Consider the following 15,222-nt stretch of genomic DNA (forward strand, 5'->3'; position numbering starts at 1 on the left):
ACATGCCTTCATTGTGCCTCGCCCTTTCGCTCCAGGCGTCACCCGGTATGCAGGCGCTCTAGTGCTATCAGCCAGCCTCCTCCTTGCGATCGGGTTCCGTCCAAGGTTAAGAGCTCACGGTGCAAGGCCTCCTTCTCGCTTTGGGTGAGAGTTGCCGAACTGCAGAACCCCTCATCTTCCGTCCTGGCCATCAAGATCGGGTTTTTTGGGTGCCAACGCGTATGCCGTTGTCATGCCCGATGTCGTTCACGGGTAAGCGATTTATGCTTGGTTCGAGTCGGGTCCGGCAAGGTGATCATCTAGCACAATTCGCCCCCCCTGGATCATGCGATACTTTGCATGTCTTTGCGCCATCGTGTGACGCCGCCGGATGTTCGGGATCTCCTTTCTGTGTTTCTTGCAAGTTTGGGAGGTCGCCTAGGTGCTCAGTGGGATTTGAGGGTGTTATGAGCTCTCCTAGCAGGCGTCTTTTTTCCTTTGCTAACCCTTTCTCTGTTACCCGAGGCATCTTTATGGCCAGGAGAATGGTGGGTTGCCCCTTCGCTTTCCCTCGCCCTCGTGCTAGGTGTTCTTGCAATGGGAGGGTGCGGGGGTTTAGCGTCGCTCGAGGGTCGTTGCTATCTTTGGCCTTGGCGGCGCCGTCTTCGGTCGTTGCTAGGCTCTCGTGCCAAGCTGAGATCTCTGAGGGGTCGCGGAACGCTATCCGCTCGTCTTTCAAGGCTATATCGCCCGTGGGTCTTTTCCATGATGGTCCTCTGTTTCGTGTGCCGGCTTATATGTTGCAGCGTACTATCCGGCCTTTCTTGGGGCCTGCATGCAGTTTTTATCTGCCCCGTTCAGTTCCCATGTTGTTGTCAGATTTCGTCGCCTATCTTTTGAGGGACTCGAGAGCCGGTATGGATTGGTGCCTTTGGGGGCCGCCCCGAGGTGCTTGGGCAGCTGGGGCATGTCTGGGGGGTGGTGTTTGCGACTATCATCCTTTTGCTTCACTCCCTATTGATGAGTTGTCTCGAGGCAGTGGGCTCGTTTGCGGGGGGTATGGCGATGTTATCAAGTCTGTTAGGCTTCGATTGCCCCCCAACTGGTTTTTGAGGGATCCGAGACTGGTTGATTGGTGCGATGCATCCTTGCTTTTAGTGGCAACGAGAGCTCTGGGCCTTGGCGTCTCGGTGGCTTCTAGGGCTAGGGGCTTTGGCGTCTCTCCTTCTATCGAGGTTTGCTCTGGTCGGGTGTGCTTGCCTCGGTCATCGACTCAGGTCTCGACATGTGTAGTATCTGTGGGGATTTCCTATCGGCGTCTGCATGGTGATCTGGCCCCGCCTAGTATACGTTGCTTGCTCGTACAGGGGTCCTCGTTCGTGGTGTCGGCTATCGGTGATCGTTGCTGCCCCTATCCGTTATGTCGAATTCCATGCAGTTTCATCCCTACACCCCCTTCCTTCGCAGCAGTTGGACCACACTCATCTCCTATCGTGCTACATCCACTCAGGGAGTCAGGTTTCGGTGGGCAAGATGTTCCTTCCGTTCAGCAAGCGTCTTCAGTGGTCGATCAGTATTCTCAATGCAACCACCTATATTCTTTTTTGGGTTGTTCAGTGGACGTAGCAGCTCAACGTCTTCATCTATCGCTCTCTCAGTTGCAATTACACAACATCTCTGTCATGATGGAGGAGTCGTTCGCTGCTATCTTCGAGGATTTGCCGTTGGTGGACGTTGGTGCTTCTGATCCTCCTCCAGTCTCCGCGCTGTCCTCGTCGACGATCGGAGAGAGCTCTCGGTCGGGGCGAGAGGGCGCCTCACTTAGGGGTAGGCGACGGTCTTCGAAGGTCTCTGCATCTCAGGTTGGGGTATCTCCAAGGCGTTCGGCGCGGATCCGCTCTCCGCGGGGATTTCCTGATTTCTTGACATGAAGATTCTATGCTGGAATATCAGGGGCTTGAATTGCCCCCAAAAACGCATGTTCCTTGCTAGTTGGATCCGACAGGAAAACCCTGATCTTGTCGCTATTTGTGAAACCAAGATGGCAGAGGTTTGTCGCTCAGTAGTATCTGAGATCTGGCGTGACGCAATTTCTTTCTTCAAGCCATCGTTGCTATTTGCAGGTGGTATCCTTGTCCTTGGGAGGCCGTCCCTTGGAGTCTACCAGCTGGATGAAGGCACGTTTTCTCTATCCGTCGCCATTCCCCTTCCAGCTAAGCCGATGCCAGCAGTGGTCACCATGGTGTACGGTCCGCACCGCCCGAGCCATCGAGAGGAGTTTTGGGAGGACCTGAATAGGATCCTTCTGTCTTTCGGGGACCAGCACCTCATCATGGGTGATTTCAACTGTCTGTTGTCCTCCTCCGACTCGAGTAATCCCATCTCCTGCTCGGCTTCTATGCTTGGGTTCCAAAGTTTCATTCAATCGAACCAACTGTATTCTGTTCCGCATCATGGTGAAGCTTTCTCTTGGTCCAATCGTCGCGCTCGCCCATGCTACCGCTTGCTTGACCGTGTTCTCGTCTCTCCTGTTCTGCTGGCCTCGCTACATGACCTCTCTTGTTGTCTTCTCCCTCCATCTGTCTCTGACCATAGTCAGTTGGTCATCCGATGGGGGCATGGTTTTTCCTGTCACATCAAATTCAGATTTGAGCAATGGTGGATCACGGAGCCAGATTTTGAGTCTGTAGTCCGTCTATCTTGGTGTGGCTCGTGCACCGCAGCTAGGGCGGCTACTCGTTGTGTGGTTAAGTGTCGCCGCATGGCTCGAGCAATTAAATCATGGCTTATCTCGAGGCATATCAGTAAATTTCAGCATATAGAGGATTGGGAGCGTGAGCTGTCGTCGATCCACCAGTCTCTCTCAGACTCAGCCTCCATGTCGAACTCAGGTATTGCCTGCCTGAATGCTAGATCTGCAGAGCTGACTCTGCTTTTACGGTCGTGGCGCATAAAAGAGGAGATCCGGTGGAGGCAGCGGTCTCGTGCTATTTGGCTTAAAGCGGGTGACGAAAATACTCGCTTTTTTCACTCTGTTGCCTCTCATAGGCATCGGAGGCATGCCATCCCTTCCATATGCATTGAAGGTGTTTACCACTATGGGGATCAGGTTCTACCAGCGGTGACTGATTTCTTCATCAAGCTTTATGCCAGAAACCCCTCGGCTGGTGGGTCGATGGGTACGGACTTCATTCGTTGCTTCGACCATGCATTATCCAAGTCTTTGCAAGTGCCCTTTTCAGAAGAGAAAATATTTGCGGCAGTTACAACTTTGTCCGGGTGGAAAGCCTCTGGTTTTGATGGTTATCCTGTGGACTTCTATCGCACCTTTTGGACGTGTGTTAAGGGTGATATTCTGAGTATGTTCGCTGAGTTCCACCGCAACAGTCGGTTACCATCTATCTATCATCTGGCCATTGTATCTCTTATTCCGAAAGATGCTACGCTAGTGGACATAGCGCGGTACCGTCCTATCTCGGTCTTAGGGGGAATCTATCGGATCATCGCCAAGGTATTGGCTACCAGGATGCGATCTGTCGCTAATCAGATCTTTTCAGATGCTCAATTTGCCTTCATTCCCCATAGACGGCTGCAACATTCATTTATTTTGGCCACAGAGGTGGTTCACTCTATGAAGTCCAGTGGGAGGCCGTTCTTTACTCTTAAACTTGACTTCCACAAAGCGTATGACTCGGTGCACTGGCCTTTTCTCTTTCACATGTTGGAGAACTTTGGATTTGGTCGGCGCTTCTCTAGCTGGGTGCGTGAGTTGGTCACTAATGCACAATCCCAAATTCAGATTAATGGGGCCTGTGGTAAGCAATTCAAGGTTGGGCGTGGTATTCGGCAAGGATGCCCCTTGTCCCCTCTGCTTTTTAACGTCGTTTCTGAAGGCATTGTAGTCTTGCTCAAGAGGGCTGTGGGGTGTGGTTTTATTAAGCCACTAGGAGTTCAGGAGTTTCAGAGCAATATTCTTACTTACGCAGATGATATGATTGTGTTCGGCGTTGGATCCATCGAACAGATGTTAAGAGTCAGGCTCATCATCCTCTTCTTCCTATCGATGTCGGGCCTCTCGCTAAACAATGATAAGTGTTGCATGTCCATGATCAATGTTCCTCCGCATATGCAGGCCATTGGGCAGAAGATCTTTCAGTGTGCCACTTCGGATAATTTCTTCTCCTACCTTGGTCTGCCGCTTCAGCTCTCACGGATTCCATCAGTTGCTTGGAACGCCACTCTCCAAAAGGTTCAGACTAAAATTTCGACTTGGCAAGCCTCCTACCTCTCGATTGCCGGCAGACTTACTCTCATCAAGCATGTTTTAAATGCGATGCCAGAATTTATTATGTCTATGTTCCTTATGCCTGTGGGGATAAATAAGAAGCTCTCTAGAGTATTGACCAGGTTTCTGTGGTCTGGGCAAGGTAACAATAAAAAACGTCACCTTGTGGGTTGGGAAACGATAAGGCTACCGCAGAATAGAGGGGGTTTGGGGATTTCAGACCCTAGGTTAAGAAGTATTGTTCTGGTTGTTAAGCAAAGTTGGCTTGCACATCAATCGGGGTCCCCTTGTGCGAATTTCCTTCAGGCTAAATATGGATCAGTGGAGTCTTTGTTTGGGGGTCAGCACGCAATTAGGTCGCCCATTTCGCATCTGCGGAGATCGTGGATTCAAGCTTGGTCTGCTGTGTGGGGTGGTGAGGGCGATGATGTCGCTCAGAGCCAGTTCCTTTGTAGAGCGATCACCCCGAATGGCTCCGTCCGCACTAAAGATACCTACCTTTCTCTCCTTCCGGCAGGTGTGAATCGGTTTCATATGAGAATTATCTGGGGCAAAGGTCCTCCTCCGAGAACGCGCTTCCTTGCTTGGCTTATTTTGCATGATCGGGTGCAGACGGATAGCTTCCTTAAGTCTATAGGTTTCTGTATTGTGAGTAAATGTGTTCTCTGCGAGAGGGCCGAGGAATCTGCGTTGCACCTATTCTGGGAATGTCAGGTCTTTCAAGATATCTTTAAGGTTATCTGGAATAAACCAGTCGTGTCCGTGCGCCAGGAGTCTTTCGCTGCAGACCTCTTGTGGGGACCCCAACCAGTTCGTAGATGTAAAAGTTGGCGGATCATTTGGAGAACTTGGTTGCTCTCTTCCTGGTGGGCCGTTTGGATGTCGCGCAACAATGCTATTTTCAGGCAGACCCCGGTTAATTTCAACAAGTTAGTAAATTATATTTTGGCAGATGTATACGCATCGTTACGCATATGCCTTCCGGATCTTCAACGCCACTTGCCGCTAAGGCCTCCCCCGGATCCAGACTGATCGCCTCGGTTTTTATCTGTATTTTATATCTATTTTTGGCTTATGTGTTCTTTGTCTTGTTTGTCTTGTTTGTCGGTTTCAACGGCTGTTGAACCGGTCGTAATGTTGATATCTTTGATTCGGCTCTCTCTCTCTCTCTAATGGGTAGTAGAAAAACTAGATACATGGGGCTCTTGAGTTCTTGAAAACCTGTTTTTTGGGTTCTCGAGTACCAGAAGTTTTTCTGGTGGCAGAAAGCCCTTATTCGAAAAGCCAGTTAGGGAATCCTAGTTAGTTTAAAAAACTTATTTTTCAGTTAAGTTTTTCAGTACCAACAACCCCAAAGTCTAGTGTTTTCTTTGAAGCCATACTCGATTGGAGTGTTTGGCTATTGCTGATCGGCGGAAAGCCTCCTGAAACCTACATGAAATCTTCGGCATTACACGACTACAATGCTCAAACTCTTGGTTTTCTGGTATATGGGTACTTGACACAGCACTCGATGAAATGTCAGATGCCAGATAACATGGAATTTTGAACTTTTTGTCCATCGGAATACCTTTGGTGGATGTATGAAATCTAGACTGGATCGATTTTCTTTGCCTTAGATATCTCTTTTCGAGTACTTTTTCTATTGCCAAATTTGTTTTTTTACGAGATATAAAATGATTTCTTTTGATAATCCGTTTGGCAGGAATCACAACAGTAACACACCCCAAAGTATGTCGGTCTTTCTAGTAAAAAATGGTTATTTTTGTCAAAAGTAATAAATAAACGGGACAAAAATGTAATTTGAAAAAGCAAATCTTTCTAGTAAAAAATGGTTATTTTTGTCAAAAGTAATAAATAAACGGGACAAAAATGTAATTTGAAAAAGCAAAAACTAAGAAAAGCAAAAACTGAAAAAAGCAAAACAACCTTGAGCAAAAGAAAAAGCTATTTTCTAAGGTAAAAAGTGAAGAACGAAGGACATAGTCCTCAAGTTTTTTGCCCTTATTTTTTTGGTTCTCTTTGTCTCCCTACCTCCATCTCTCTCTTTCTCCTCCCCAAGCTGCCCTATTTTCTTGGGCCTCTCTCTTGAATAGTTGATTGTCTCCGTCTCTCTTTGTGCGCATCTATCTTTCTCCCTGCAACAAGCACAAAAATCAGGTAAGCAACAAAATACTTGCTTGATTGCTTGGTTTATTAGTTAATTTATTTAGAATTTGAGTTTTTTGATATTTTGTGCTTACCCATTTCACCTATTCTTTTAGTATTTCATTAATTTGGTCAAATTTCTTTTTATCTTTATTTCTGAATCTCTGATGTTGGGTGTTCAAATTTGATGTATTTATATGGGATGAGGCCCAAAAAATAACCTCATTTTGGACTATTTTATTATAAATTTTTTTGTTGCCCTCCTTTAAGCAAAATCCTGGATCTGCCACTGAATAGGGACCTAGGTTGATTACTTGTTACTTCTAATAAATTTACTAAATTTCTCCTTTTGCATATCAAGATAAAGATTTTTCTTTTTTTGGATCAAAATAAGGTCGAGAAAAGGGCAATGCCACAGGCAGCTTGGCCATGAATTAACTTCAAGTCCCTCTTTAACTTATTTTTGGAAAAAAACACATGAGAAATCATTTTTGAAAACATGGGTTGCTTTTGGAATAGGGAAAAAGATTGGCATTTGGAAAGTTTTCTAGTATAAATTATAAAAAACCACAAACTTACATATGATTTTTTTTTCAAATGCACTTAACAATTTGTCATAATTTAAAAGGCTGCTTCTCTTTGAACATTGTTAAAAAGGACCAAATTTTGTTTATGTTGATAAAAAAGAAACTTTTTTAAAACTTAATGATGATGACTAACAAACCACACCATATGCTAATACAAGGATATTATTTTTCACCTTTTACCAATCACTTATTGATCTCAAATGCCAAGTCAAGCTTGAGAAGCTTATGAATTAGAGGGGTTTCGATTTGATTTCCTCTTACTTTGGTTTTGGATCTCATTATCTCTGAATCAGCCTTAAAATATGCTGACATCATCACCATGCCAACAACAAAGTGGTGAAAGAAAAAGGCGATCAGGCTTTTATCCTTGGAAAAGAAAAGGAGCATTAATAATTAATTTTTTTAAGGGCATATTTGAGATTTTATCATAATTTTAATGTAATATCGATCCATATTTTTTTATTAACTAAAACAAGTGCATGATTAAAATTTTCGAAGTACAAGCTGCATCTGAGGTGATAAATTATAAATTACCTTTTCAGACGAAATTGTCAGATAAGGTCCCATCTTTTGCCTTATATTTCAAAAACAAACCTATGTTTAAAAATTCGATATAAATATGACCTAAGATGATAAATTAGTCAATTATATTTTAACATGACTTGCCTATAATAATTTACTAAACGAACCTCCACATATACACCACTAACTAACAATACATCCTCTTTTTCTTTTCTCAAAGAAAGCCAAAAAGTTGGTATTTCATATACATCCCAATGGTAAAATTTTCAGATATCTTTTGTTTATCTCTTTAAAAGTATAAAAAAAAAGTTCTTAAGCATCATTTTTGAAAATATACGTCAATTTTTTAATGTAGGGTAAAAGACAGAATCCTATATGAATCCTGCACCAGCTCAAAGCATATGAAATTGGGATCCTTAGCTTGATGCTTAATTTTAAAAGCAGGCTTTAACAGATGCCTGCAACCACTTGTAAAGTAAGAGCCAATTTGCCTCCCAAATCTCTTATGAAAATGAGTCTCTAGAAAACAGGACCTGGCATCGACCATTTTTTTGTCTGTTTTTTCATTTAATGCTAAGCATAAGAAAAGACAAATCTATGAATTCTCATCTTCAAAAAAAAAAAAAAAAGTTAAACCCAAAAGTACAGCAAGTAGTTTGGGTCATTTATGAGGAAGCAACAGCTAATGTTTCTTTCAGATTTTCCAGGCCTTGACCACGAATTCAGGATACAAGTATTTTAGCAAGATTGTTCAGCAACAAAACTTCCTTTGTTCAGGAAGAATTTTTTCAGAAAGTTAAGAACCATGTTTGTTTTCCTCTTGCCAAAGTCAATGATAAACCCCATTATAGTCATGAACCTAGAGGACATGAGCGAATAGGAAGCTTACTAAATTCAAATCAATAAAATGAGAAACAGAAAACACATTGTAACCATTTCGAGAACTACATCAGCTATAACTCGCCATCTCCAGCACCTCTGCTTGAGCCTTTCCCATTGACAGCAAGGAGCTCCGTATAAAAAAAACAGAGTAGCCCCGCCTGCCAGTGCCAATCAACGTTAACACCAAAAGGGCATTACATATCGTGGACAATGTACCCTGAAAGCATTCTGCATGCAGATGAATGCACACATATATGATTGAGCAAAGCTATACAGAATGAGCAGTTTGTAAGAAACAATGCATGTAATGTGCAAATGTCAGATACAAAAAAATGGAGGTTCATGGATGAGAACAAAAAGAACCAAAATATCTTTGATAAAGCCATCAGAAATCTACCATCAACCTTGCAAAACATAACCGAAAGAGAAAAGATTTATGCAGAGGTTTAAATCTGAGTTTGTATAAAGCATGGGACATACCAGGAATCTTTGGTGGTGATCCCTGAGCTCCATCACCAAGTTTAGAAGGTATTTTCAACCTTCTTTTCTCGCCCACACATTCCAAGTAAACCTTGGTCCCATCTGCAGCCAGGTGCATGCAAAGATTATAAATACAGCTATAACACAGCTGCCCAACAATTGATAGGAGAATCTGCTCATGTCAAAAGGAAACAATAAACTTTGAGGCCAAATACAAGATAAACAGAAGTACTGATATACAACTTCAGATAGAACATGTTTATACAGTTTTCGCTGGCTGAAATTGTCATATATGCCAAGCAGCAGCAACTAGCGAAGGTACTGGACTGAATCCTACCAGTGAGCTACTCCACAGACCGAGTTATAGAACTTTAACAGAAATATTAAATAAAGGCTATTTGATATGTATTATAAATCATCTAATAGAGCGGGATCATCACAAACCTTTGATTACTTGACCACTGCCAAGGTCAAACTCAATCAGGTCACCTCTTTCATAGCTAGAATCAAAGACAGTTCCATCAGTAAGTGCACCCTGCAACACAAAAATCAATTTGTTTATATTGAATTAAAATACCAAAAGAAAAATCACCTAATCAAGCAGAGGAACTTCAAATGGTGTTAATTGAGTAGCATATAAAACAGGTAAAGAAAAGAACAAGTGAATGCATTCTAGAACTTAAAACCTCATATAGACAAACTCAGATGTCAAGCAGAAAACTCACTTGACAGCAAGTTTTTAAGAACCAAGAGAAAATTAGCTTTAAAATTTTCACAGAAGCTTCCAGAACAAAGATTAAGTGATGCAATAAAAATTTAGCAGATGGAAGAAGCAACAGATATTGGACACCAAGCTCAGCCCAAAGGCTAAACGGTACTTCCATATAAGAAAGGAAACAAAAAGATATAAAAGAAGCAACTGCTATGCATACTTTTTCAAGCACAACTTATTGACAAACTACAACATGGAGGAAAAAATTGCATATGGCTTTTATCAATCTCAGACAGCTTACATTAAAGCCTCAAAAACTAAAGTGAACATTAAGGAGGAAAGACACCTAAAATGGCTACATAAAAATTATTCAAGACATATCTAAGCATTAAAAAAAGAGAACATAAATTCCTGAGAAAACTATACTCCATGTCAAGGTTGTAGATAAACCGACATCATCTATAAAAAAACAACTCAAAATGTTATTTTTAGTTGCTGTAAGTTAGACAGGAAAATTATGGAGAAAAAACATGAAGCATAGAAATTTAACCAAATCACACATCTACGGAGCAAACTGCTCTAGAACAGAGCAAGGACTAGCAGTTTCTCCCATCAATAAAAAGGGAACAGCAACAAGACCTACCCGATAATGCACTTGATTTTGTCACCTTTGTGAGCCTGGATATCACAAGGCTCTGGTTTATATTGCAATTAGAGATAAGAAAAAAAAATCAGCATAATTAAAGTATTATATGAAAAGGATACAGCAACAAACCAAGACAGGAGTAGAGTATCATGTCATTGATATCTAATCATCTATGCATCTATACTTTTCTGACCATCATTTCAATATAACTTCATCTTGAAAACAATCATTTTAACAAGAGAGAGATCTAATCTGTCTCACAACTATTTATTGTAAAAGAATTTGAAACAAAATAATAATGGTCACTTATCTAAGCCCCATCACATATAGGCAAGCTTTTGTCGCCTGAAAAAATGGCCACTTAAGTTGTCGCTTGAAAAAATCAGGCACCACGTAAGTTGTCGCTTGAAAAAACCAGGTGCCATGATTTTGACTAAACAAAAGAGCAATACTGTAAAGAAAAAAGCAAATTGGCCATGTTTGTCATATTTTGCAGTTTGTGGCCAGTTATGTTGTGCCAAAAAATTAGTGCCATCTACGTCAATCTCGAGTATCCCCTTTTTTATCATGTAAATATGCATAATAATACAATATAAACCCATATACAATGAGCAATCGTTTGATCAAACAAGAACCATTGTCTCGCACTCATCTCTGTTTTAACTTTGTGTGAAGCAACACCCTGATTCGGCACGAGCACCAAGCAGCCATCAATCAGAGGACAACAAAAGGAAAAAATCGTAATAAAAAATCTGAACTAGGCGTTGAACTCATGTCACTAAAATTCCAAATTACAACAAAAAAGCCCAAATGCAATAGAATGCCAGATTAAAAAAAAAGGAAAAAAGGGAACATCTATGAAAAGGAAATGTGAGTTCTCCACCAGTTCCGTGACATCGCCAGATCTTTTAGCAACAACTGATACATCAAAAAACACAAAAGAGGAGAAAATTATGAGAACGATGTTCGGGTAACGTTTCAATAATGATACAAGAAGAAGAACTACTTTGAAAAAAAAATGATACAAGAACTGGACAAGCTGAGATTTTCGAATCGCTTTATTACACTCTACCCAAAGGAAGCCTCTTACATTTGAAAGGGCCACTTTAGAGGGAAACAGCTTCCCCATGGGGGAGGTATGAACCCATTTTGACAGGAAAACTGCTATTTACCATGGACATGTTTGTTTCACCTTTTCTAGGAAAGAGGCTCTAATTCCTATGAAAGAGGGCCTCTTTCATAAGGAAATGAAACAAACGCCCCCTATGCATGATTTCCCAAAGGTTTCATATCTCCTGGTGAGAAAAATGGGAATTCTAGGTTTTCCCGTTTTCCGATCAAATGTGACGTCGGATAGGTGATCGGTAAACGGTTTCCCCCCGTTGGAATCGTTTTAAAACAGATTCTAAAAGGGAAAACATAAGCAATGTTCTCAAAATAAAAGGGATAACAAGATCAATGACGAAATTTTCCCTTCTTGTGATCAACAGATAGAGAAATTCAGATCTCCAACTTTCTCAACCAAACGATGAACGGAAAACATGAACGAACGAATGAATCGGTTAACTGAAAATACCTGCCGTCAGAGCAAACACGACCACCAGAGAAATAAAAATCTCTCTCTTCCTGTAGATTGCAAGGTCGAAATTAGGTGGCGTGAACCATCAAATTCAAAAAATGAGAGTTCAGATAGACTTTCTACTCACAGTCTGGCAGCTGTGATGTACACGGGCAGACTGCACAGCCAAGAATCTAAGTCAGGGTGCACATAAATGCATAGGCTCGTTCACTAGTGACGAGGGAATCGAGCGGAAATGGTGATTTGTTCGGCTGCTAAATTAGATAATATAGTTTGTAAGCCGTGACGTAAGTCATTCTAACTTAGTTTTGCTTAAATTGCAAATCAATTCATTCAAAATTATAAATTTATTCTATGATCATAAATTTCTTCAAAAAATTTAAAATTCAAACATAAACTTCTATCATTCAAACACAAATTCTTTTTAATAGCATTTAAATACAAACATAAATTCATTTAAATACATTCTAACATGTCTATCAATTCATTCAAAAATATAAATTTATTTATTTCTCATAAATTCTTTCAAATATTCAAAGTTAAAATACAAACATATATCATTCAAACACAAACATATTCATTTAAAGAAAGTACTTTCGATGAATAATATACTTTAACTAAGCTCAAGCCTCAATCTTGAAATACATTCAGCAAGACGTGATAAAGAAACACAAACATTCTACAAATAAATAATAATCTAATTAGTTAATCTTCTAAAAAATTTACAAAGAACATCATAAATATTTTTTAAATAATTTAAAAAGTACAAACCACTTAAAACAAATAAGAACATAAAACATATTTAGTAATTTTTATGTCTTTCACCAATTTATCTTTATGATAAGGTCGATAAATGAAAGCACAAACTTAAAGAACAAAAGATAGTAAAACTAATAAGAAATTAGAATATATTAATATGTTTTAAAAAAGATCAAATAATTACTCTAATGATACCTTTTATAATCATTGATTTTCATATTTTGAAAACCATTCATAATTTATTCATTGCTAACAATGTCGAATATGTTATTCTCAATGTAGGTAATTGAAGCATTATTTATCCATTCATCTCCCATTCGAGTATGCAATCGAGTCTTGATAATATTCATAGTTAAAAATGCTCTCTCAATACTGGTCATCGCAACTGGTAAAGCTAAAGCTAATGTGATAAGCAAATAAACCAGAAGAAATATATTATGCTTTTCAGTCTTTATCATCATTTTTACAAGTTTTTTAGTTGAGCATTTTAAATTTGAAAACTTCATACTGTGTCTCACATCAATGATATATATTTGTAGTTGATTATCAAGCATTAATAACTCTGACGTAGAAAAGTCCCTAGGATAACATTTAGCAAGATTTATCAATTTGTTTTTATCAAATGCAGAAAATAAATTCCTCGTACTTAAACATCTTATCTTTGTATTTGCTTCTATAAAATGGTTGTTCAACTCTTGAATTTACATATCAATAATTGTATAAAATAATTCAACACAATAATGATGCAACATTGTAACATCTTCAGCCCTACGTTTTGATCACCCTTGAGGTTTATATAAATCAGTCATATTAGGAATGACAATATCACATTTATTACAAAAAACATAGATTTTATTCAAGAGAGAATCTCATCCCCTATCTCTCATTTTTTGAAGTTTTTCCTTTGATACTGCAACTAAACTCATAGCATTGACAATATCTGAATCTTTTCGCTGAAGTATTTATGAAAGCTCATGAGTGATTCCCAAAATATTACACATCAAATGTAAACAAAATATAAAATCAAAGTTTTGTAAAATACCTAATAAGTTAAGTGCTTCTCCTATTTTTCTTGAACTTAAAGTTCCTTCACTAACTTCTTATACTTCGATCACAATAGAATGCATGTTGATTAAATTGATAATGTATTATAATGAGAGCTCCAACATGTATCACCAGGTCGTCTGAGAGTCTTTTATTGATTTAATCCTCGCCTAGTTTTAATTTCACAAAACTCAATTGCTTCGACAATTTGAATCTCTTATGTCTGTCAAAGACGATTAAGTCATTTGCATGAGGCTAAGAAAACATTTAATACACTAGAAACTGCATTAAAAATGAATCGATTTGCAAGTGATTTCCTGCAAGAGTAACTAATGTTAATTGCAGTTAATGTGCAAAGCAATGAATATAAACAACTGATTCATTTTATCTCAATATGAGTGTCTTGAGTTAATTAAACTCTTTTTGCATATTACTTGCTCCATCATAACCTTGTCCATTTAATCTTGCTATGCTTAGCTCATGTTTAGAGAATACATAATCAGTTGTTGCTTTAAGAGAAGTAGCACTTGTCTCATGAACACATACAAGCTCTAAAAATTGCTTGACTACTTAACATTGTTGATTAACAAAACACAAATCAATAACTATTTGTTATTTAACTCATATACCTCAAGATTCATCAATTAACATAGAAAAAATGCATCTCTAAGTTCCTTAATAATGATATTTGTTGCTTCTACGGTAGCAGCTCTCACAACATCTTTGTATATTTCAGGTGATATCAACTTCAGATTTTCTATAGCATTTTGTAATATAATATTTTTTAAATCATCATTAATATATGCAAAAACCTTCAACAACTCAAAAAAGTTTTCTCCATTAACAAATTCTTCATATTCATTGTGCCTATGAAATGACAATCATTACCTCAATAAATATCTGATTACGGTAATTGTTGCATTGAGGCTTCGTTTCTCACATGATTTTCGGCTTCGCTTCTCACATGATTTTCCCTCATCAATTAAATAAGATTGATGGGAAATGGGCTATGTTATAATGAATTTATCTATCCCTATGGCAAAAAAAAAACATTAATGTGCATATTTTATTAATATAATTAAATGAAACCCATTTAATTATTTTTCTAATCAAATCATTAACCAACCAATTTTTTTAAATAACCTCTTAAAAAATTATATAATAATGATTACTAACAAGTAGTAAGTATTTAAAATTCTATTACTCTAAGTTCTAGCCAAAGTCAAGTATTAAAAAAGAAAAATACATGACACCTTAAAAGCATAATCCAAATTCATGTCATTTAAACAAATAAAAAATTGAAACCCTAATTAATAAGTGAATAAGAACTGAATTAATTGAAACACATACATGTTAGTTGAAACAAAAAAATAAATACATGTTAATTGAGAAAAAACCTAAAATTCTAATCTATGCTAATTGAAACAAAAAAAAACTTAAATTCTATTATTCTAAGTTCTAACCAAAATCAAGAATTTTTAAAAAAATACATGCACCCTAAAAGCATAATCCAAATTCATGTCATTTAAATAAATAAATAATTGAAACCTTAATTAATAAGTGAATAAGAACATAATTAATTGAAAAACAAATACATGC

General features: G+C 38.8%; 1 long non-coding RNA gene across 1 annotated transcript; it reads right to left on the reverse strand.

The window, feature by feature from the left end:
- Positions 1 to 8,310: 8,310 nt before the first annotated feature.
- On the reverse strand, positions 8,311 to 12,070 carry LOC149811569 (uncharacterized). Its single transcript, XR_016428623.1, has 6 exons — positions 11,948 to 12,070; positions 11,818 to 11,867; positions 11,125 to 11,159; positions 9,328 to 9,418; positions 8,884 to 8,985; positions 8,311 to 8,561 (listed from the first exon to the last, which is right to left on the reverse strand). It is a non-coding gene; the product is annotated as an uncharacterized LOC149811569 (long non-coding RNA).
- Positions 12,071 to 15,222: the final 3,152 nt, after the last annotated feature.

The sequence above is a fragment of the Nuphar pumila genome, chromosome 17, assembly GCF_984573655.1.
Source record: "Nuphar pumila chromosome 17, dmNupPumi1.hap1.1, whole genome shotgun sequence".
In the NCBI taxonomy this organism is placed as follows: Eukaryota; Viridiplantae; Streptophyta; class Magnoliopsida; order Nymphaeales; family Nymphaeaceae; genus Nuphar; species Nuphar pumila.